We start from the raw sequence: 26439 nt of genomic DNA on the forward strand, positions 1-26439 counted from the left end.
AGAGCAGGTGATTAAAGTTCAAATGTCCTCTTTATGGGGAAGTCTTGCCTCACTTCAGAAATACCATCGCACATGCCCTGTTTCTACCCCTGCGTACGGCCAGAAGTCTCTTTGGAACAGCTTCCCTTTTTCGTCTTTGTATCGCTGCAATGCTTCCTAGAAGGTAAGTGGGGGCTTGTGCTTCAATTTCAGTCTCCCAGTGCTTCTGAAGGACGGCTCTGTAAGAGGGAATGACCCGGTAGAGGAAAGAGAGTATTACAGCACGGACCCTCCACAGGCACCATCTTTCCCAGCCTCGTTTCCAGAGAAAAATAACTAAGGGTCAAAAACAGGGATTCAGTATGTGACAGCTACATTAGAGTGTGCTTTTTTTCTTTTTTCATTTTTTTTTTGAGATTTATTTTTACCTTAGTTATACATATCTGCATGAGAGGGTACACAGGCCTGTGAGTACAACTGTAGAGTCCAGGAGAAGGTGTCAAATCTTCTGGAACTGGAATTACAGAAAGTTGCAGGTGGCCTGATGTGGGTACTGGGAACCAAACGCCAGTCTCTCTGCAAGAGCAGCAAGCTCTTACCGGGGCGAAATACCATGTAAACTAGAAATAGAAGCCAAAAGAAAATGACAGAAAAATGAACAAGAGTGAAATATGAATGAATCCTTTCCTGTATATGAGTTCTTTCTGATATTGATTAAATTTTATTTTATTTTTAGATTTTCCATAAAAAATATGGCACATGTGCCATATTGGGTGAGAATCAGAGTTAATAAATCAACTGACCCCATCTCAGCTGACAATAAGATTTGTGTCTGGGTCTGCTCTAGGAACAAGCATTATAGACAAACTGCATGGAAGCTAAATTAAGCACATATTGAACACATTAGTTAAAGGGAGCACTGAAAATGAATAAAGCCTAATTTTGATTAACTTGACCATAATCTGGTCACAGGAACATCTAAAAAATAATAATAAAACAACTTCAGTATCTAAGAAAGTTGTATGTCTTTGACTTTCATTGATTTCCCTTTAATAAAAGGTGGATTTCAGGACTACAAGCTGGCTCAGCAGGTAAAGATGTCATTGCCAAGCCTAAGAAGCCAAACTGAACCCCTGGATCCCATGGTGGAGGAGAAGAAGCAGCAATTCCCATAATTCATCCTCAGATTTCCATATATACACCATGCCACACACATGCCCACACGTATATACATACATAGACACACAAACTATAAAAAAAATTTAATATAAATGTCATAGGTGAGTGAAAGAAACTGCAGTTCTTCCCATTGCTAAGAACTGAAGTATTTGATTGAGACAGCAATGTTCTGGAGAACTAACAGGGTGGCACATAGCTACACTTTGAGCTACGTCTGGCACAAAATGATCGACCCACACACATTAAACATTGTTATGAGAGAGCAAGGCTTAACGAAGTACACAGTCTTTCACTTTACAGAGTTTTAAGAATTTGTTCTTAGTTAACAAATACTAACTTGAAAATAACAGAATGTAATATTGCTCCTTAATGTTTAAAACTAAAGTCAGGAGCTATAAAATTAGAAAAAACCAAGCAGATGACATAATTTGATTTTTTCCAGAAAAGTAAATAGTTTCTTCACTTTGTTCTTTTAATTTTTTTTAATTTTCTGGATTATAACATAACTACATCATTTCCTCCCCTCTTTTCCTTCCTCCAACTCTCCTCATGCATTCTCCTTTGCTCGCTCTCAAAATTATGGTCTCCTTTTCAATTGTCAACTTTTATATATGTGTACATGTTTATGCATGTTCTGAATATATCATTTTTACATGGATGTATGTTTTCGGGGCTGACCATTTGGTATTAGATGACCAACACTCTTCCCTGGGGAAACTACTTTTCCCACTCTCAGCTTCCCTTTGTTCTTTGCCTGGGGTTGAGGCCTCAGGAGCTTCCCACTTCCACATTACCATGTCTATGTCCATAGTCAGCTCATATTTGGGCAGTCATGTTGCTGAGACCTGACGAGTGTAGCTTTTCTGACCTCTGAAGAAGACACGATCTCACAAACTTCCTGTTCCTCTGGCTCTTACCATCTTTTGCCTCCTTGTCCCCAGTGATCCCTGAGCCTTAGGTACAGGAGTTGAATTGTAGAGGAATCAATTGTGACTAGGCTGCACAATTCTGTATTTTGTTGTTTGTGGTTTTCTTTAATGGTTTCTATCTGTTGCAAAGAGAAGTTTTCTTGATGAGGGGTGAGGACTGCACTTGCCTGTGGGCATAAGGACAGAAATGTAAAATGTAGTTAGGGATTATGCTAGGTTAGTAAGGTAGTGGTTGATAGGTTCTACTCCAAGATCTGTGGTTTCACTAGCCCTGGGTAGTTGGCTAAGTTTCCAGTACAAAGTATGATTTTCCTCTTACTAAGCAAGCCTGAAGTCCAATTAGAGAGCTGCTGGCTATCACATGCTGCTATTGCGCCCTTAGAGTTCTCATGCTGTGCTAATGATTGTTCACGGGTATCATAGCTAGATAGGGCTATTGATTGCTTCCCTCTTTGGAACCTTGCATAGCACCTTGCGGTACCACAGAAGCTAGTCCTCAGAGAGAAGCTTTCAGGTCAGATCCAGCTCAGGTCCTCTGGGTCCTATGTCTGAAGTACACAGTGTCTTCAATAGTAGGGACTTACCTTATACCTCTGGAGGGCAACCAAGGCAAAACCACCAGTCTATAATGTTTTGCAGGAGGCTCTTAGACAATCCTGATCACCACCTCTAAAGAAAGCTTTTCACATCTAGTGTTGCAGTTTTTGTTAAAGAGTCTATAGCTCCTGGGGGGAGCACTGTGAGCACAGATGGGGGATTTTAGACTCTGTGTGTGTATATTTCATAGCTATGCTTAGGTAGTTAGATAACAGTATGTCTCCTTCTGAGTTTTCAGACATCCTTAGTATTATTTTACCTTTCTCCCTCTTTCTTCAGTATTTATCTTCTTCCCCTCGCCCTAACTAAAGGGCCTATTTTTCCCCTCTCTATTTCCCTCTCTATTTATCCCCCTTGCTTCAATGGTTGATTTTTTTTTTTTTTTACTTTCTTGATTTCTGCTGTTAATCCAAGTTATGGACTCACATATGAAGGTTTGGTGGTAAGAACATCAAATGAGAGAGAACATTTGATGTTGACTTTCTCAGTTAGGGTAGGAAATAAAATTTTAAGAAAATAATGTGACCAGTGGGTCTGGGGATCATAACTCTGCATTTTGATTGGTTGGTGTTTTCTGTGATGGTCTCCATCTATTGTAAAGAAAAGTTCCCTTGATGGTGGTAAAGACTACATGCATTTGTGTATTGGTGAAATTATTAAGGCCACTCCACATAGTTAAAAGGGAGGTTTATTTTGTGGGGTGACTAACAAAAGAAGGGGTAGGTTGCAGGGTCTGGAAAAGGTATAGTGCAGTCCGGCGGTGTTTTCTGGAGAACTCTGCTCGGTCTACCTCCAGCATCCAGGGTCCCGGAACCAAGAGAGAGACCTCCTCTTGATCCTCCGTCTTCTGCTCCCTCCTTTGCCCCGCCTTGTAGGTGTGATCATTACTGAAGCCTCAATGGGGGTTGGAACTTCCAGGCCAATGCTGGGATGGCTATTCACTACATCTCCCCCTTTTGTCTAAATAAGAAAGTTCTAACCTAATACAAGACTATATACAAAGAGATGGTTATCAAATATTGTCCAGGAGTAATGAGGGATAATGACTTAGATAAGTTGGAATTACAATAAGTGCAAACAATATCAAGCAAAAAACACATAGTAAAATCCAGGGAAGTCTAGGGCATGGGTAGGTAGGTGGCATGTTACAAGGATCATTCCAAAAGGTGTCCTATCCTAAAGAACCTGAGTCTAATACTTAATATATTCTATCTAAGATATTATATATCTATATATACTAAGTTGTAACTATAACTGTTAATCTTCAACCTCATCAAAGACCCGAGAAGGAATATAATAATACCTGAGAAATGGGAGAAGGACGCAAGCAACTTTCGGGAGTCTTGCAGGAGTAGACAGAGACAGCTAGCAGCCTGGACAGTCACCTAATGTTTCTCAGCATCGTTGGTGCGTTCAAATTGGCTACAGACCTAGAGTATCTGACAGACCATTTTCAGAAGCAGGAATTCTGAAAGACCATCTTACCCTGTCTTGGCAAAGTATAGTGGTCGCTTTCCTTGTGTCCCGCTTGTCCAGAAAGGACAGCATTAGTACTGTCAGCAGTTGAGGCAAGGGCAGTTCTTTGTCCAGTAGGCCATTTTGTGCCAGGAAGACAAACTTCCAAATGGAAATATCTTAGAAGCCCAACATTCTCTCAGGATCAAATTGGTGCTGCCAGGAGTAATTGTGTCTCACATCAACAGAATTTTAAATTATTTAAATGCCATATTCTCTAGGTCCATGAAGTGTTTGAAGATTACCTGTCCATCTGACCTATGTATTTATAAATCTGGATAACATAACTAACATAATTATAGAGATGACAAGCATAGGTGACAATAACTCTGTAAGTCTTATCTACCTAAACAACCTAAGGACTAAGGCTTCCTATAAATAAGGCAAACAGTCTGTAAGCAAATGTACAGTAAAAGGACAATGACTTCAAATTGTCACAATACACAAAACATCTTTAACAGAGGTAGGAATGTATAGTGCAATATACAATATGATAATAATCCTAAGTATATATCAGTATACAGAATATCTTAAACAGAAGTAGAACATACATACAGTATGACAGATATAAATTCACATTTGTATCAATATACAAATATTTTCAAATATTTTACCCTTAAAAATATGTGTACAATATAACAAACATAGTTCTGTATTTGTATCAATATACAAATTATCTTAAATAGGAATATAAAAAGTTTATATTTGTATCAACATATAAGAATTCATAACAGTGCAAAGGCTGCTATATTACGAATTTGTTTACTAATGTATATGATAGTCTACCATAATATCTTATACTTATTCATTCCATTTCTTCTTTTCCCTTTTTTTTTTTTTTGAGACATATTTTCTTTCCTTAAGGAGAGTACTGAGTTTAACAGTTTCTTCCACCCCCAACCCTAGAACCATTATCCATAACCCTGAGAAATATGAAACCTTAGGGATAAGGGACATCGTTTTCTTAGAATTGCTTCCTGTTGTTTAGGGGGCGATGGTATCTCTGTTGGGTATTGTGAGAAAGCTCAGATAGTTAAATATCAGTTAGACTAACTGTAGATTCTGTAGCAACTCTCAGAGTAATGGGTAAGATTGTCTGAAATTCTGACAAGAAGTGTAGTATGATGATGATTACCATGGCATCATTTTGGATAAGGTAGAGTTGTTGTTGTTGTTGGGGCCCCATCTTCCTTCTGGAGACTTCAGAGATTACTATTGGAAAAAACTTATTTTTTATCAGAATGGAAGGTTTGGATTTAAAGATGTCATGACATGTAAGAAAGGATTCCAAGAAATCAAGAATAAGCATGGAGAGAATTACAATCTTGAAGATAATGGTCCCTTATAATTGGTTTTCTTTTGTCTCACACCAGAGGGCTCTTCTGATATGGGACTGAAGAATCTCTCAACCTTTTTTTTTTTTTTTTTTTATCAATATGCTTGGGTTTAGAGAAGGAGTGAGTCAATTCCATCTCCAAAGCCAGCTTGGTTTATAATTAAATTGGAACCACAAATATTCTACATTGATAGAGATATAGATGTTAGACAGTGATATCTTACCCTGTGTAGATTGGTACCAATAGATTCTTTCTTTCTGCTGTAAACATCTGGATATCCAAGGCCTTATGATTTTTGGAAGATGGGTATTTCCATTATCCTGGAAAGAAAAAAACAGAACCCTACCCCAACCTTTGATTGTTAAATTTTTCTTACAACCTGAAGAGATGTCACATTGGTGGATGATGTTTTACTTCTCCTCATAGAGACACCACATTGGTGGATGATGTTTTACTTCTCCTCATAGAGACACCGCCAGCTGCCGCCATGACAAGATGTAAGGTACTGGTAAGCCACGAGCCATGTGGCAAAGTATAGATTAATAGAAATGGGTTAATTTAAGATAGAAGAAGTAGATAACAAGAAGCCTGCCACGGCCATACAGTTTCTAAACAATGTAAGTTTCTGTGTGTTTACTTGGTTGGTTCTGAGCATCTATGGGCCTGGCGGGTGAGAGAGATTTGTCCTGACTGGGCCAGGCAGAAAAACTCTAACTACATTTGTGGGAAAGGACAACTGTTCATAAATTTCTGTTATGGATTATGCCGGTATACTAAATTAGGTTTTTAGATTCTCTTCCAGTAAGCATGACTTCACTAGTACTGAGTAGTTAGCTGTGTTTCCAGTACCAGATATGGTTTTCCTCTTTTGAGCAGATATTAAGTTTAATTAGAAAGTTATTGGTAGTCATTAACAAATGTGTTTATTATGGCACCCTTTGGATTACCATTCCATTCTGACCATTAATGTGGTTCATAGACATCATAGCTGAGAAAAGCCTCTACAGTCCTCCCTCCTCTGAAAGCTTGCATGGCATTTTCTAGTACCATGAAAGCTAGTTCTCGGGGAGGGAACAGTTCTAGTTGGGGGATCTCTAGGCTCTGTTTCTGAACTGCATGATATCTTCAGCAACAGGGACTTACCTTCCACCTCTTTGGACTAACCAAGGGTAGCAACACTCCCACACCTAAAGCTCAAGGAACATTGAAAAAGAGGGGCCAGAAAGATTGAAACAGCCAGAGGACCAGGGAGTTTGCTATGAGATTGTGTCTCCTAGTAATATCAGAAGCTACACCCATGAAGTCTCACTAACATGATTGCTCAATGTGAGCAGAACATGGATGTCATCATGGACACACTAAACTAAGTAGGGAAAAGCCCAAGACCCCAATCCTTAACAAAGAACTATAGGCAACTGAGGAAAGCTAAGAGCAGGAGAGTTGGTCTTTCCAAGGGAAGAGCACACCAATTGGTTTTCCACAATCAAATGGCCAGCCATGAAAATATATATACAAGCAATATTATATGGACTGAAAAGGTTATATTTGGGAATATATATGTATGTACATATATACATAAAATAATGATTAGTGAAAAGGGAGGCCCTGAATTTGGAGAGGAGTGGAGAGGGGTATAAAGGAGTGTTTGAAGGGGAGAAAGGGGAGGGATAAATGATGTAATTCTTTTGTAATATCAAAAATAAAATTTTTAAAATGTATTTTAAAATAATATTTAGAAAGGCACATTTAGCATCTTCTAACTAAACTAATTTTTAAAAGTATATCTAAATTTTAAACAAATCTAACTTCCATCTTTGAAGGGAAAAGTCAGTCTTAGCACCAATGCATAGAAAAAAATGTTACTATAGTTAGGCACTCTGGTTAAAGTTCTTGGCATATGAATTTCTTACATTTATATACAACTTAAAATTGAGAGAGAAAGAGATATCATAGGAGAGAGAAAGATATCATTGTGGCCAGGGATATGTCTGCAAGATGTTAAAATAATCAGTGAGTTTGATATTTGCAAAATTTGGTCTCAAGAAAAAAATTCTATCACAAGAAACTTTTAATTATATAAACTGCTTTATTTATAGAATGTGTATGTTCATAGAAATAATTTGCAACCATAATTAATAATTCTAGGGTGGTGTACATTTTTAATATATATTAGTAAAGAAGTAAAGGAATAAAGGGAAAATTGTTCCTAAGTGGTGGTACTCCACACCGCTGCCCTTCTTTTCCCAGATTTTCATTATAGGGCAGCTTGGAATAAACAAAAATGAATGAATAAAATGCCCCATATGTGTTCAGTTGGATTCACAAACTCAATTTTTGAAAATCCCAATTCCAAGCCAAAATTTTCTAAATCAGATCACTCACTTCCAAGTGAACCACTGCTGTAGACCTGGCAAACTTGCCACTTTCCACTGTCAGCAAATGTTCCTGCAGAAAGGCTGTGAACACTCACTGGCTGTATTTCCCCCCTAACTTTATGAAGTTGTTTAAACGACAAAGTATTTCAACTTATGGTGAGTGATCTATAGGGTCTGGTTTGTATAAAGCCAGAATACATTGTTTAGCATTCTAAACTGCTAACTTCATCTTCTAGCACAAATGGACATGTTTTTCTCACACATTAATGCATTTTTAGAGTAGCAATATGGCAAGTACAGGTGGCGTGGTTATCCATAGATAATCTCCCCAACAGAATGCCTCCACTCTCAGAGGTGATGATGGCCAACCCTGCCATTCCTCCCCGCTCGCATGCATGCTGGGGGCAGTCATCAACAAGACTTGTAAAGCATGTGCAGAATTTATGAGCTTTGTCCATTTGCTAATTGTGTAAGCCACTAACACTGCTGGCAAGGCTATGTATACTTCTACACTGTCATCATAATTAAAAAGTTTCAGTATGTGGTTTTGTGTTACGACACCATTCATCAAAGTCCATTTTCTGACAGGTGTAGCAGACACAATATGTTCCACAAAGGTTGTTTCTGGAATTGTATTACTTACTATAATAAAGTCCTGTCATGTCACTCCATTGCACAAACTTTACCTGCCCACCTTGCTGTAGCTACCTGTGCTGTGTGCACCTTTTATAACCCATGGAGCATGCACAAAATGGAAGAGATGAGGTTAAAAGAAATATATATTTTTTTAATTTTTTTAAATTTTATTTATTAAGTATACAGTATTCTGCCTGCATGTATGCCTGCAGGCCTGAAGAGGACATCAGATCTCATTACAGAGGGTTGTGAGCCACATTGTGGTTGTTGGGAATTGAACTCAGAACCTCTGGAAGAACAGTCAGTGCTCTTAACCACTGAGCCATCTCTCCAGCCCCAAAGAAATATATTTTGAGAATTATGTTTTCTTGATGCTGAGAAAATGTCTCAGTCAGTAAAGTTGCCTGCCATGAAAAGAAAATGACCTGAGTTCAGATCCTCATGCCCACAAAAAAGCAGCATGTCTTGCTTCTGCAACCCCAGCACTGGGGGGATGGAGACAGGGAGATTCTTGAAGCTCATTAGCCACCTACCTAGGCAATGAGAGAGTTCTAGACTCGGTGAGATATCCTATTTCAAAAACTGAGGTGGAAAATCGAGGGAAGGAAAGGAGGGAGGGAGGAAGGGAGGATCTAATATCTACCTCTGTTTTCCACACTCTGTGACACACACATACTCAAACAGATACAGAGATACACCACACACATGCACACATAGAAAAAATTATATTTTTATTGACAAATAAATCTAAATGTGGTTCTCTAGATATACTTTAAAACATAAACCCCCAAACTACTATACTTCTTTGTTTATTTTAAATCCATACATGATATAAGAGCCCTCTAAAGATGAAAATAATTGGGGTGGTTCCCCTTATTAACTGTTTAGGAACTAATACCACCTTCCAGGAAATATAAAATGTTTACTGATTTAAAGAGCTTCTGGTCTATTTTATGTTACTTTCTGTTACAAAACATGCTCTAGGCAACAGATAGTCCTTGAATTCAAAAAAATTAAAAAAAAAATGAAAATAAAAAGCATCTCTAAAATAAGACACAAGAGGAAAACAGCTCTTTCATGCGTTTGAGTCCATGTTGGGTTGCACAAGTGTTTCAAGGACAGAAAGAGGGTTGAAAATGGAAACTGACAACATGATAAAATAGGCCTCCTGGAATCTGACAGGAAATTAGAGTATCTCTAAGAGGCACTGGAGAAAGCGATGTGTATATTGAGAGAAGAGCCTGCTTTAATTGTAGGGAGAAGAAAATCCCAAACGTTGCCAAATTTAATTTCTTTCCTAGAATTTAACTAACTGCATAAGCGATGACACACTACACCAATGCATTATGAAAATCAGTCACAATTACTGTCAAATGCATAATGTTCTGTTCTAAAAAGCTTCTGAATTATACTCACTTGAAAATATAGCATGGAAACTGTCCTATTCCTTCTTAATATCCAGGATCACATCATGTGAAATAAATCTGTTATGATTATAGTCTTCATATTTGAGAAATTGGAGGACTGAATGTGTAAATTTGTTCATTTTTAATCATTGGCAGTCCAAAGGAAAATCTCAAAATTAGAAAAGAGGCAAGGTCAAAAGAGATAATTCTTTCTGGCAGTTTCACTTTTTAAAAAATAACTAAGATTGTAGTGTTCATAATACAACAGAAAAGCAACTGAATATTATCATTGCAACTGATTTATTTTAATGTTATCACAAATTATGGGCCCAAATGTGTTTATACAAAAGCATTTGAAATGTATAGTAGAGAGGGTATGCATATGCAAAGCAAGAAAGCCATCAAGCAAGAAAGGAAAGAGAGAGAGAGAGAAGAAAAGAGAGGAATAGAAAAGAACAGAAGAGAAAGGGAAAGAAAGCTTATAGCTCAAGAAGGAAACACCTCAACTTAATAACAAATAGCAGGACCAGTAGTGAAATCAGTAAGGCAAAGATTTTGCAGACACTTAGACTATGAATAGGTTGAACTGTATTTTCCTCTGATATAAAATCAAACTTATCACTTGATTCTGGTTATTTTTCTAAAGTTTAATTAAAACTACATAGTTTTATTATATATATATTCCCACCCTATTGTACCAAAATTTCCATCTTTAATTAAAAGTTTCTAAGAATACTTACTAATAATTTGGGGAATGTGCCAGAGGTCTATTCTCTAACCAGAATGTTTCATCTCATCGGGCAGAAATATAGAAAGACAAAATTATAACTGGAAATGAGGGTGTCTGTTATTCATATTAATAGAATTGCTAGCTCATAGGTGACTTCCTATGAGCTCTATTATCATGTATTTGTAGACTTCACAATTTCAGAAAGGAAACACAATCTTAAAACATACCTCCTGCTGAGCACATGACGGTGAACCCCTGTGGAACAATAGAAGAGTTACAATCACTCTTCAGAAGTTCATGGTTGAGAAAAAAAAAGTACTATAGATGGTTCCAGGAAGCGACACTGACATTCTAGATGGCTCCAGAAAGTGACACTGACATTCACACACACTTGCCAGTCATTGGAGCAGAAGTTAGACCTGTACTAAAGCAACCACAGAGATCACGAGTGTGGCAGTAAACTAGTAACTTTAGTCCATTTCCAGGGGCCTCCAACATATCATAAAACTTCTCATTAATTAGGACATTTATTTGAAGACTGACCCAGAACCTAAGCGTTAAACAGATATGGGTGGGAGTGGTAAATCTGCCTTCACTTCCATTGTCTTACATTTTGTTTTAAGTCAATATGACTGTGTTAATTTGTATCCATTCTGTGTTCTATTATGTATAAAATCTATACAATACCAAAATGGAGTGTATGTATCAAATAATGGTGGCTCCTTTAAGAAAGTCTCCCCTGTTTGGTTTGGGTGCTCCTCTGTTACTCCCACAATGCCTAGGGATCTTAGCTGTTGGTCTCATGAACATCTCATTATTTATCGTTTGTGGTATTTCTGACACATTTTCCAGGTTCTAAGTACCTTAGAGACACAAATCTTGTCTTGTTTTCAAATTGGATTTCAGCAATGATCATTAGAAGCATAGACTCTAATACAGTTCTCCAGCGAAGTCAGAAACAGTGGTAAAAACAGTAGGAAGGAGTTTCAGATCACCATAAAGGTAGTCACTGTGTGCCTATTACCAGGAAAGTAAGGCATAATTTAAATGGCCACACTTCAGATGTCAGAGGGCCAGCCACCTGCAGTCACAGGCAGGACTATTGTTCCTTTGCCTTCTGTATATCTTGAACTTTAAGCCATCTTCTGATCCTCTACATTGATAGTATGAGGGGTGACAGTTACGTCTGTAGTTCATATCCAATTCAACATCTCAGAAAAACACAGACACTGGGCGGCGGTGGTGGTGGTGGTGGTGGTGGAGGCGGCGGTGGTGGTGGTGGAGGCGGCGGTGGTGGAGGCGGCGCGGTGGAGCACGACTTTAATCCCAGCACTCGGGAGGCAGAGGCAGGTGGATCTCTGTGAGTTTGAGGCCAGCCTGGTCTACAGAGCGAGACCCAGGAAAGGTGCAAAGCTACACAGAGAAACCCTGTCTCTCAAAAAAAAGAAAAAAGAAAAAGAAAAACACAGACAAGGATACACACAATAAAGGGTTAATGGGCACTGTGTATAATCACAAGGTGAGTAGTTCCTCTGCCTCTTTTCATTAAGTATCTTAGAAGAGAAAATTGTGGAATGCATATATACAAGCTTTATATACATATAGAGAACATATACAGATCCTTATATACAAGAAGGTACACACTGTGCTTCCCTGTGTAGTTGCAGCTCTCTGTTCTGTGTCTGACTATAGTATAAAATGTATAGCATCCAAGAAGATGTGGTTTTTATCTTTACCATTATCAAGTCCCTAATACAGTGTCTCACCTGTCAATCGTAGAATATGTGCTTTTAATCTTCACCTTGTATCAAATCCCTAATACAGTATCTCACATGTCTTATATCTGGAGTTCCAAATATCCATGCCAGTGAACACAGCCAGACATGCCAATTTCATCGAGGCATATCCATCATTGCTGCTTACAGCTTGGAAACCTTTACAGAGGAACATGAAAGGAAGGTCCAGGTTTTGTTGGCCCTTGGCACTGTACTTAACAATGACAGAAAATAAACCACAAGATAGGTGAAATCAAAACTTCCTCAACCTGGACTGCCTTTGGGGGACCAACACTCTACAGTTCAGAAAGAAAACAAACACTTGGCCCTATATTTAGGCTCAAAATTCTTAGTCTTCTTGGGTTATAAGAAGTGGCTCTGCCTTTCAAAATTGAAATCCAAGGAAATGAAAATATCATAAAGACTCTGAACCTATTCCTACAGTCAAATGCATTCTGTGGTCCCCATAAAAGTATCTCTTATGCCAGAAGAATGCAAGGGGAAGTAATAGATGTACCTCTCCTAGATGTTTACAGTCGACGAGAAAGAAAAAGAAACATTCAAAAATTAGCAAACCAAGGCAATAAATGAGTGTATGTGAGTGGTACAAATAAATGTTCATGAAATATTAGAAATCAACTTGGTTTGGGTCCTGAAAAAAATGAAAAGTAGCATTTGGTCCAAACCTTAACACTGAATCAGATTCTACAGCCAAGCTGGGAGTAGACAAGGACATAATTGGCAGTTAGACTCTAACAATGAAATATCAGAGTTGGAAGCTTAGAAAGAAATAGCTTTGACAAATGAAAGGAATTTAAAGAAATGCATCATACAACAATAGAAAATAGATTTGAACATGTATATGGAGCTTTGAATGTGAGGCAAAGATCTTGGAGTTTAATATGAAAATCAAAAGAAGTCTTGAAACATCTTGAGGAAAGCAGTGCTTAGAAAGAATAACCCTCGGCAAATCTGCAAATGTATTATTGAGGGAGGCAGGTCTAGACAAAGAAGGACAACCTCAAGTTCTGAAAACGCTCATAGAAACTACTGCTGCCAATACCACAGAGAACAGGAATATGCAGAGAACTGTCTGATCAAGAAATTAAGGGGACAATATAACAGATAAGGTCTCTCCCTGCCCCTACACGATAGGAATAATAGATAGGAATAATATTGAGTTGCTACTTATTGTATATTTAAGAAAAGTAAACTTGCAATAATTTAGAATACTGTATTGCATATAATAATAAACATGAAGTAGTTATTGTTACTATTGTTACATGATATAACAGAGATAAAGAGAAACCAAAAATACTACTGAAATCAAAACCCAGTTAGCTGACAGAGTTGGAAAAAAATCAACAAAAATGCAGACACAGACTTTATAGTAAAGAAGGATATAAAAGAAAATCTTGTTGTGTTGATTATAAAAGTATTGGGTTAATATGGAAATAATCAGTAGACAAGAGAAAACACAACCTAAAATCTCTCCTAAGAAAGCCACATGTTTTAGAATTGTATATCCCAAACAATAGCAAGCTATGAGAGAGGAAACTGAAAGTGAAGAACTCAAATAGAGCCTTTTAGAGTGCACAGGCTTGGGGATAAGAGAGTTAATCTTCATTGTAAATCTGTCTGGATCCTGAAGAATCTAAGAAGCATACATCTAGTTGTGTCTATGAGGCAATGGGAGGGTGCTTATGTTGTTTTATTAGCACAAGGATATGATTAAAATTTGTTTAATAAATTAAAATCTAAATTGATATAAAACTGGTTTGGACAATTAAAGTCTTATTAAAATCATTCCCCATCACTAGATTTAGAGAATGTTTATATATATATATATATATATATATATATATATATATAAAATTTTTTTCATTTTACATACCAACCCCAGTTCACCCTCCCTCCCCCTTTCCCACCTCCTCACCTCCCTGCCATTCTACCCCCATCCACTCCTCAAAGTGGGTAAGGCCTCCCATGGAAATCAACAAAGTCTGGCATACCAAGTTGAAGGAGAGCCTAGCCCCTCCCCATTGTATCAAGGCTGAGCAAGGTATCCCCCACAGAGAATGGGTTCCAAAAAGTCAGTTCACGCACCTGGGATAGATAAGTCCTGGCCCTGCTGCCAGGGACCCCACAAACAGATCAAGCCACACAACTGTCACCTACATTCAGTGGGCCCATTTCAGTCCCATGCAGGTTCCCGAGCTGTCAGTGCAGAGTCAGTGAGCTCCAACTAGCACTGGTCAGCTGTCTCTGTGGGTTTCCCCATCATGATCTTGATCCCCTCTTCTTTTTCTTTTTCTTTCTTTCTTTTTTTTTTTTTTGAATGCCGAATGCCATTTATTGAAGGAGGTAGGAGGTCTTAAATACAGGCTTACAGCACAATGGGAGAACCCTGGAAGGCAGAAGTTCACTTCTGAATTTTTTTTTTTAAGCTGATGATCGAACCCGGGCCTTGCACTTGCTAGGCAAGTGCTCTACCATTGAGGTAAATCCCCACCCCTGTTCCTAATGTTTTACAATCTTGCATCTAAGCTGTTAATGCCCAATATTATGCTGGATACACAGACCAGGAGCTTCCCTTAAGCATTCAGGAGGGTGGAATCTTGTGGGGAATTAGCATAGGGAGGATATCAAGGTCAAGGTCAGCAAGCAAGGCAACAGTTACCCTAAACAGGGGCCAGGGACCTACAGGTCCCCCCCCCCTTTTACTAAGAAAAATGAGCTTCTGACTTAGGTTGCATGGGACATCAGCAGGTCATCTTACCTGTCATGGAGACACCTGTCCAGGCCACACAGGCGTTTTGTCTTAGGCTGGTGAGCGCCCCCTAGGCATTACCCATCTCTGAATACTCATTATCATATATGCTCAATCAAGTGAGAGCTGCAGAGTTAACTGTTGCCAAAGATCTCTAAGTGGCACTGGGCTTGGAATCTGTGTGTGTGGTGGTAGCACATAACTATAATCCCAGCACTCGAGAGGCAGAGGCAGGTGGATCTCTGTGAGTTCGAAGCCAGCCTGGTCTACAGAGCTAGTCCAGGACAGGCTCCAAAGCTACAGAGAAATCTTGTCTCAAAAGCAAAAAAATAAAAAAATAAAAATAAAAATAAAAAAAAATAAAAAAAATAAAAGGCTGGAGAGATGGCTCAGAGGTTAAGAGCACTGACTGCTCTTCCAAAGGTCCTGAGTTCAAGTTCAATTCCCAGCAACCAAATGGTGTCTCATAACCATCTGTAATGAGATCTGGTGCCCTCTTCTGTACATAATAAATAAATTAATCTTTAAAAAAAAAAAAAGAATGTTTTAAAGAATGACCTGTGATTGCTACATTTTCTGGACATTTGCTCAAAAGCATTCACTCCCCAGGGACTAACCTTCTATTGTATGTCATTGACCCCTTCCAAGGGGTGTTGTTGAAATTGCTCTGCTTCATCTAGTGATTTCTAGTCTCATTGTAAAACAAAAAGGTATAATCCTTGATATATGACAATAATCTGAAATGAAAAAATTCTAAAATATCAAATTACATGAAAAACAAGAGAATGACTGCCTGTCTTACCACAGACCAGCTTACCTGGGGAAGGAAATCCCAGACTCAATATCAGCAGCACCTTCCCAGGAACAGAATAAACACTGAAAAAGAAAAACCAGTGTGCAAGGCTCTCCACTTCTTGTCTTTGTAGATATGTGTTCTCCTGCCACCATGACCTCTGCAGTGTCTCCCCACAGTGATGGACTGTTGACTTTTAAGTGATTATGATGTTAAGTCATGGTGTTCATGACTTTTATGTCATAAACCAATGTGCTTTTCCCCTTAAATTGCTGTAATTGTTATGTATATGTGTGTGTGTGTGTGTGTGTGTGTGTGTATGTGTGTGTGTGTGTATATGTGTGTGTGTGTATGTGTGTGTGTATGTGTGTGTGTATGTGTGTGTGTATGTGTGTGTGTATGTGTGTGTGTGTGTGGTGTGTGTGTGTATGTGTGTGTGTGTGTGTATATGAAGTCAGTGAAAATGGTTAACAAATGGAGTCAAGGAAGAGGGACGATGAGAACAGGCATAGAGAACATTTAGAATATAGAAAATAAGGAATTGTGCTGTTTTCCAAATGCCATGGCAGAATTTAAGCAATTAAAGATGGGTTAAATTTCCAAGATTTTTAGGAAAGTGAAAGAGTCAGTGAATGTAAGTGAAGATGCGGAAGAGACTTATGGTGATGGTTCCTTGGGAGACTGACAGAGAGGCAGGCACCTCCAGCAGTCAGTGATGGACAGATGAGAACTGGAGGAAGTGGACAGCTTTCAAACTAGGGAGTGTGCAGCCAAAATTAAAGTGAGAATAAGATCAGGTGTATCACCAGGTAGACAGCCAGGCAGCCTACCTAAACAAGGCAGCTGCCTGACAGGTTAGGGAAAGGCAAAGTTCAAAAGAAGAAAGCAGCAGGATAGAAAACCCAAAGCAAAACAGAAGCAATGCAGTTCAGTGGCTTAGAACGTTCCCAAGTCTAAAGTGAGACTGAATTCTTACTAGCTTTGCAACCTGGAGGGTGTTTGGTTCTACCGAATGTCTGACTCTCACCATAGGGAAAATGCTAGGACCCACTGCACTGCACAGGGTTTTTGTGTGAAGTAAGTGAGATGATACATGAAAAGCACTCAGTGCAAATCTACCTCATAAAGGGTTCTCCAAATGTCAGCAATCCTCATTATAGTGGATAAGAAACAGAGATAGAAGAGTTCTGCCAATATGCTAGACACCAAATTGAAGAGTTTTTAAAAGCTGCCCAAATGTTAGGACATAGTTGACCTGAGAACTGAATCACTTAGCACATTTTAAAAGGACCTTGAATATCATTATGCCTTGTGGTCACTGTCATGTAGGCAATAAAAAGTCATTTAGGTTATTTTATTAGTACAGAGACATGATTAAAATTTGCTTGAGAAATTAAACTCGAAATGGAATAACATGGGTTTGGGCAAATAATATCCTGTTGAATTTATTTCCCATTGTTATATTAAAGAATGTCTTGTGTTTTTTTTCCTATTTTCTGGATGTTTGCTTCAAAGTAAGTATTCCCTCCCCAGGTACTGTCCCTCTACTATGTTTCATGAGCCCCTTCTGTGGGGTGTTGTTGAAACTTTTTCTTCTAGTGATTTCTAGTCTCAATGTAAAACAAAAGGCATAATCTTTGATATATGACAATAATCTGAGATGAAAGAACCCAAATTACCAAACCACATGAAAATAAGAGAATGACTGTCTAACTTACCACTGTGATTGACACATCCACTTTATTTAACTTTATCACCTTGAAATCCAGCTTGTTGTTATTAGAGATTGAAGCAAAAATACACGTAAAGCATTATTGGTTTTCAGAAATGACAAGCATTTCTTACAAGTGAGATCCCAGCTTGTGACCTGCCCGTCCTCCTTCTCTGTGTGTCTAGAGGCTCGCCACATGCCAGGAATTCTGCAATTCAGTACCACATTTGCTAAAAATAATTGCTCTTTTCTATGTCTGTTCAGGCATGATGCTCTGAACTAAAGTACAAAGCACAGCAACTTCAATTAACAAATACAACTCTAATATTATTCAATTCGATGTAGATTAATTTTTACCCTAAGGATATTACAGCACATCACAAAATTGAATATTATTCTGGAACAGCTGTCATCAAAACCAGAACCATACACTTAGATCCATATAAATCACAGCAAACTTGCCATCCCACAGCAAGAGTCAAACTTCCACCCTGTGCTGTGGCCTTTAAAAGACTGAGATAATTGATGGACGGTCTTCCATGCTTGTCTCATCAAGAAGGTTTTGCTTCAAAAATACCACATGATGAGTCCACTGTTTTTGATGCTAATATGCAAGTACTGTTTTCATAATTTAGTATGCAGCATGCTGGTGCAAATCGACATGTTTGTAAGGGATCCCATCAAGTCAAACAGAGGAGAAGAGAAAATCTGACAGCAGGCATTTGTCGGATAAAGCCAACTCTCTGCAGGATGCTACATTCACTGCACAGTCCCTGAAGCATAGAAAACTCATCGCACTTTTATAAAACCATGCATGCATGAAACTGAAGGAAGAATTTCAACTAGGAATTGATGACTTAGTAAAAATGTGTATGATTTCACCATATAAAAGAGAAACGGAAAGCCCACTATACTCCTCCCACACTCGGCGATCAAAAATTCAATAGTCTCTCTTTGATGTGAAAAAAATCAAAATCTCACAAAAGTTATGAATTGTGCTTAAAGGTAGACGTCTTCCATAAGACAGGTCATACTGGAGAGTAAAACAGTGGCTTTTCTATTTAACGTACATTTAGTATAGGAAATCCACTAAAGCAGAATGAAGTCAGGAAGATTAATTTGGTAGATGAACAAATATGTATGCTTTTCAAGTTACAGCCATTTGGATTATTTCAAATAAGAATTGTCAAGGAAAAAAATTGACACCTCACCCCCTCCCGAACTCAATGGTTAGATAACTAGACCTGCATCTTCTAAGCTACATTTATTATAAAGCCATCATCAAACCATATAAAACATTGACATGTTTGTAACTTAAACTAGTGGGGAAATTTTTCAATTTTTCAATTGGAGTAGAGACCAATCCCCAACATTTATCACCTGAAGACTGCTCCCCACAGAGACTGCTCCTACTGAGATTAGCTAAATCTGTCCACTTGTAGACTTTGCCACGGTTTACCATAAACCCTGCCTCCTTGATGATCATCTGTATTGCCTCACCTTTTTGTTCAGCTGTATGCAATGACCTCACTCTCTGTTCAACTGTGTTTAATAAACATGCTGAGCTTCATGGATGTTGTACTTTCTCCATCAGAGAAGAACCTAGTTCATCAGCCCCCAGCTGTTGTGTTTCCCTGAGTTCCTTCCACTGATATTTCTTCATTCCTTTGCCACACTAATCATTTCCCACTCCTTGAAGCTACACAAAGACTTCGCACTCCTTTATCTTTCTTCTTTTGAGGATTTTACTGCTCTCTCTCTCTCCCTTGCCCTCTCTTTCTCTGTGTTTTTGTGTGTGTATGTGTTCGTGCACACACACAAATGTGTTTAAGCACATATGAGTGCACTGCCTTTAGAGGTTAGAGGCATCACATTCCCCTCGAGCTGGAGTTATAAAAGATGAGCTATCATTTCTCCATTCTCTCATCTCTTTGCTATTCCTAAAATCTTATCTATGTATAACCAATTGTCTATTTCATAAAATCACTCCTAATTGTGGTTCATATTGGAGCAAAGGAAAGACTTGATTGCTCGTGAATGGAGTTGAATATATGTGTCCAGGTAGGGGAGGAGCAGAGGACATCCATAGGTTGTCCTTCCTCAGGTGTCATCTATCTTTTTTTGAGACAGTCTCTCACTGGCCTGAAATTTCCAAGGAGGATAGTGGGACTAGTCAGGAATCTCCCTGCCACTGCTTTTCCATCACTGGAATTAGAAGGACATATCATCATGCCCAAATTTTTAAAATATCAGTTCTTGGAATCAAACCAAATCTGCATGTTTATAAGGCAAATCTTTACCAACTGAACTGTCTCCCCAGCCTAGTGAAAAAATTTAATACCACAATATTCTGTAATAATGCCTTACAGTGTCATATTTTTATTCTTTGAAAATGTCATACATGTATGCAATATATTTTAATCATATCTGACCTCTATTCTATGCCTCTAACTCCTCATAGATGCCCTCCCAACACAGCTCCCTCTCTCTCATAGCTCATTGCATCTGATTAACACTGCGAATATGCATCTACTGGAGCATACCCAGTCGCCACTCACCCGCAAAGAAAAGCGACTCTTCCTCCCTCAGCACCCATTAACTGCCAATGGCTTCGTGGCCAGAGGTGGGCACCAGAAGCCCTACTCTGCCCAAGCTGAAACTTTCAACTGGATTGTTCTTGTCCAGATCTTGAATGGTAACCAGAGATTCTGTGAGTCCATTTGTGCAACAACCAGGTATTGTCTAAGGAATAGCATTTCACAACACTCCTCCCATACCCTGGCTCTTACACTCTTTTTTCCAACACAATATTTGTATGAATTATTTAGGAATTTTCTACAATGCACCATGATCACACTCATTTCCCAGATCTGCCCTCCCACTCTTATACATCCCCCTCAAAAAAAAAAAAAAAAAACACCAAATCCAATTTGTGTTGCCCGTATATAATCCCTAGAGCATGGCCAAACTCCCGGTGGCCATCCCCCTAAAGACTGAATCCTTCCCCATCTCTACCCCATGCCAGAAGCCATCAATTGTGAAGAGGTGCATTTTGGCATCTTTAACAGTTTTTAAGGGCTCTCTTCAATAGCTTCCTGTCTGGACTTTTCCCTTTCAGGAAGGGTGTTGTTGCAGAAGCCTTCAATGTCCCTCATCCTCAGTTATGAGTCTGCAGTTATGGATACCACTGCAAAAGCTTTCTTACTTACAGAAGCCAGCAGGAGCTCAGATCATGAACATCAACCTGGTGGCAAGACAGTTCACCATCTTAAACTCTTTTACAATGCCACCCTCTTCTGCAATGTCACTAAGCCCAGATATGCCACATCTAAGGCTGAGCATTCACAATCACTTCTTTATAGCACCTAGCACCTTTGGATAGTCTAAGTCTCTGCATTAACCAGTCCACCGCAATAAGAAGCTTCTCTGATAAAGGCGCAAAGCAGTACAAACCTATGACCATTTAGCAAAATAATATCAATAGGTTTTCTTCCTGGGTCATGAGTTTGTGGACTGAGGAACTTTTATTCCTTTTTCTGGAAATGTAAACTGGTGAAGTCACTTCAGAAATCAGTATGGATGTTTCTCAAAAAGCTAGAAACAGAGCCACTATATTACTCAGATATATCTCTCCTGGGCATAGCTTCAAAGGACTTTATATCATACAATAGAGACACCTGCACATCCATGTTCATTGATGATCTGTTCACATGGAATCAACCTAGATGTACATAATTAATAGGTGGTACAGATACACAATGGAATATTATTAAGCTATGGGTAATAAATAGGAAATGAATAGATATATTTTATTTCCTTACTCTGAGTAGTAAAATGGATGGATATATTTTAAGAACACAGTCTGCACACCACTCTGGCGCAGCCCAACAGAGATGGTAAGATTAATGGCAGAGCTCTACCACACAAGGGATGATGCTATAGGAAACACCAAGTGACAGCACTTGACGGAGACAGGACAAGTGTCCTGGTTAAAGTTAACTGTCAGCTCAAAAAGCCTGCAATTTTCTGAGGGAAAAGTCTCACTTGATAAATTGTCTGGATGAGATTTGTTTATGGGCATGTCTGTGGGGAAAATCTGATTGCTAACTGATACTGAGGGCCCAGTCTACTGTATCACTAGGCCAGTGGTCCTGGAGAAAACTATATGAGTACATGCTGGCCTGTGAGCCAGCCTGCAAGAAGCATCCTCCACGGTTCCATACTTCTTAGCTACAAAGTGAGTTCCTTGTTCCTAGGCAAAGGCTGTGGTGTAACAAGTAGGTCTGCCTACAAGTTTCCCACTCGAGTCCCTGCCTTGATTTTTTTCACTGACGGGCTGAGAGTTAGAACTGAGAAACAAATAAGTCCTTTCTCCCCTTAGTTGCTTTAGTCCAAATGGTTCCTTTACCACAGGAGTAAAAACTATGGATCTCCAAGCATGATGAGCTTGGAGATGAGAACAGTGGAGAGGGGCTTTGCAGAGCATTAGAGAGCTGTGAGCTTGCAGAGCATTAGAGAGCTGTGAGCTCTCAGAAGAGATAAGTAGGGAACCTGGGAATGACAATATTAAAAGATATGGCTGCCAGTGGTCTTTAATATCATAATGTCAGCTCTATAATCCCAGAGCGCTCTCTCTCTCTCTCTCTCTCTCTCTCTCTCTCTCTCTCACACACACACACACACACACACACACACACACACACACACACTACTTGTGGACAATCCCTGAAGTCCTGATAGAATGAAGTCCTGAGTGAATGTGTATTGTTTGACATAAGCTGGACATAAGGACCAAGGCCAAATAGGATCCATGGGGAATTATCAGAACCTTCCCTATATGGGTCAGGCTCAAAACTGGCAAAGCTTTTCTCTGGTCCAAATATGAATGCTTGCAAACAATTGACTACTATGTGCAAAAACTCTCACTTCCTCCCCTGAGATGTTTACAGCCTGAGACTGCTTCCCTACAGAGACCTCCTAACTAGACTAGCTAGCCCCACCCCCTGCTGAATATATTAAACTTACTGGTATTCTGGTTGCTGCAGTTGTGAGTACCATTCCATCAGAGTGCTCACAAAGGACTTAATCCCAGCTTTTCTGTGTGTGTTTGTGCATGTATCTGTGTCTGTCTTTTCATTGTTTCTCCACCCATTAGGTTCCCATACCCAAGCCATGCAGGACACAGCATACAATAAAGGGAAAAGGTGTCATAATAATTTAAAAAACAATAGTTATCTTAGAAAATATACCAGGATGAAGATTATAGAACAGAGAAATCAAACCAAAGGTTGTAAATGACATTATCCCTTATTCCACGGGAAGGAAGGACCTGAGTATACATCAGTAATGTTGAGTGTGTGTTTGTGTTTTCTTGTAATGAGACATTCAAACAGGTTATTCCTGGCAGCCTCTGCCTTCTCAGTGAGCATTGTCTGCAAGAATGTGGCAGGGGTTGGTGTGAGAGAGGGCAGTCAGGGTGCTAAGCAGAGAAATTAGTTTATAGACAGGGATGATAAACTAAGTTCCCTTCAGGCATAAGAAGGGTCAACCAGCAGTATTACAACTTGATGTCAGTCGGAAGACCCAGTTTTATTGAAGTATCTGCTGTTTTTGCTGGTAGTACCCTATGGCCAAGATGTCTGGATACATGCAGGGAATGTTCACCTTTCTCTGGCTTTAGTGCCATGAGTTGTTCCAGTGAAAGGAAGGTGAAGAGCCAATAAAGAAGGATGAGAGATGGAAATAGTTGAGGCAATAAAGCAACAATAATGAATAATTTAGGCTGATTGGAAAAAAAAACTGTTATAGTTTGCCTGTGACTTGTTCTCTCCAAATCTAGCACAAATTTGGACTCCAAGTCAACAGTGTTGCAAAGCGATGGGGTGGGAGATGAGTTACTGAGTGACTACATTTTTTACTTGAGCACAGACACATTAAGGATCCCAATGTCTCAGAACCATGGAAGTGCAAACCATAGCTTCCTCCTGCAACCTAAAACTACTCCTCTACAGAGACCTCCTAATCACTTCCTGCTTCTTCAGATGTGCATATAGGTATTAACTCTGCCTTCTCAGTTGGCTATATACAATAAACCCACCTCAATCTGAAATATATAACAAGCATGACCCACTAGATCCCAGCTTTTCTGTAAGTATGTCTGAGTGTCTGTTCTTTCCTCATTTCTTCTTTACCCAAGTCAAGTCAACCCAAACTGTAGAGCCTGAGCACATGGAGATTTTAGAGGTGATCTTATGGGACTGGGTTATTTTTCCATGAGTACGGCTTCTATAAACCTGGTCATCAGTTGTAATTCTCACTTTCTTCTTCCTTCTGTGTGCATCTGTTTGTCCTTCAACGTGCCACTCTGATAAAGCAACGTAAAATCCTCACTCTTGCTGTGCCCTCAGCTTCCCAGTTTCCAGAACCATGAACCACAATAAACTTCAGTCTTTTAAGTAATCTACTCTCAGGCATCTTTTAGAACAATATAAAATAGACTAAGACAAAAAGTAGAACTAAGAAAGAGTGATTAAAAGAAAAAGATCATATAAAAGATGCAGACAGGGGAACTAAATAAATACCTCTAACATCCTGTCATCTTTATGATAGTAAGAACATTTAACATTGGATATACCCTTTTAACGTATACTTATGTACATAATATGTCATTGTTAATTACAACATGTACAGCAGACTTCTACAATTTATTCCTATTGAATAACTAAAATTTTATACTCATTAAATAGCAAATCTTATTTCAAAGGGATAGAAGGCTCCACTGCTTTTGACAACTTGATCACCTCTCCTTTTCTTATGGTAAACACATCTATCAAGTCTACTGAAAACACTGGCGTAAAGTGGCTGCAAACTGAGATGCCACTGAGAGGAGGGGAGTTGTTGTTAGAAATTATCCCAGAGGAGCTGACGTCAGCCTGGACGATCATGGGCACCAGGAGATGTGTGACCACTCAATACTTAGTGAGTTAAAGAATAACATAAAGGGGCTGAGGGGAGAAACTTTTGATAATTGAAGGTCCATAAAGAAGGGAAATTATGGTTTGGGGATTTAGCTCAGTGGTAGAGCACTTGCCTAGCAAGTGCAAGACCCTGGGTTCGATCCCCAGGTCAAAAAAAAAAGGGAAATTATTTTAGCTTACTTTATAAATTTGTTTATAACTATCCTATATCACAATATTATTCCACAAGATAATATCTCTTATGAATTTAAATATTTTGTAATTATGAATAAATTATATAACTTAACTAGTCCTTGGGGTATGGAATAGATCAAATTAGTGTGGACTTTTGTTGTTGTTTTCAAGCAAAGGAAGATTGAATTACACTAAGAAAAGTTTGAAACTAAGAAAGAAAATTTGTTTCTTCTTTTTAAGAAGAGATTGTGTAAGTACCTTTCCAAGTGTTAATATTGTGGGGATTGGTAGAGACTGTGTTAGCAAATGATCCTGTTCACATGACCTTCTGCCTTCATACCTTCCTCAAGGTTGAGTTCCTGTAAGAGGGGATTTAAAATGTCTCAACATCAGGTACCTACCTACTGCACTAATCAGTAATTAGAGTGGCATATTGAAATCTACAGGAATAATGCCAAGCAAAAGAAACCACTCTGGGACCAAACACGTACTATTTAAATTGTTCTTTTCAAGTTGTATATCTTACCAATAGATGCTAACTTATTAATCCTATTCTACTTTGATTCAATAGTTCACACATGAAAACACAATTCAGGTTCTTGGATATATTCAGCAACCATAAAAACTGGAGTCAAGATACATTAAGTATAACATGTTAAAAGTAGGTGTTGGAATGGTGGGCGGTTAGCTCAACAGTTAAGACTATTTGCTGTTCTTGCAGATGACCAGAACTTAGTTTCCCATGCACATTGTTGGATAGTTCATAACTGCCTGGTACTCTGCTCCAGGGTCTCTAGTACCTTATTCTGTCCTCTGAGAGTATCCGCACATATGAATGCATGCACACAGGAACACACATTGTAATGGCTATTCTCAGACTGATGGCTATTCTTGGTTGTCAACTTTACCACACCTGGAATTAACTAACACCCAGATGGCAGGGTATACCTGTAAGGGGTTGTTTTCTTAATTAAATAGTTTTAAGTCCTTGAGGTGAGAAGATCCACTTTTAATCTGGGCACACTTTCTGCTGACAGCCTATAGAATGGATATAGGAAAACAAGGTATCTCTCTCTTTGGTGCTTGCTCTTGCTGGCAAGTCCATTCCTTTACTGGTTTTAGAGCCTACTTCTTTGGGTTTCTGGTGTATACTGAAGACCAGCTGAGACATCCAGCCTCATGGACTGAACAACTACTAAATTTTTGGACCTTTAGTTAGTAGAAAACCATTGTTGGACTAATTGTAAGCCAGTCAGATAAATCCACTTCAGATAGATAGATAGATAGATAGATAGATAGATAGATAGATAGATGGCAATATATAGAGAGAGATAAATAAATAAATTCTATAAGTTCCTTTCCTCTAGAGCAGTGTGCTTCTCAACCTTCCTAATGCTGCAACTCTTTAATACAGTTTCTCATGTTATAGCAATCTCCAACCATAAAATTTTGTTTCTACTTTACAACTGTAACCATTATGAATAGTAATGTAGTATCTGATATATAGGATATCTGATATACAGGATATCTGGCCCTGAAAGGGTCACAACCCACAG

Source organism: Onychomys torridus, chromosome 19 (assembly GCF_903995425.1).
Source record: "Onychomys torridus chromosome 19, mOncTor1.1, whole genome shotgun sequence".
Lineage (NCBI taxonomy): Eukaryota > Metazoa > Chordata > Mammalia > Rodentia > Cricetidae > Onychomys > Onychomys torridus.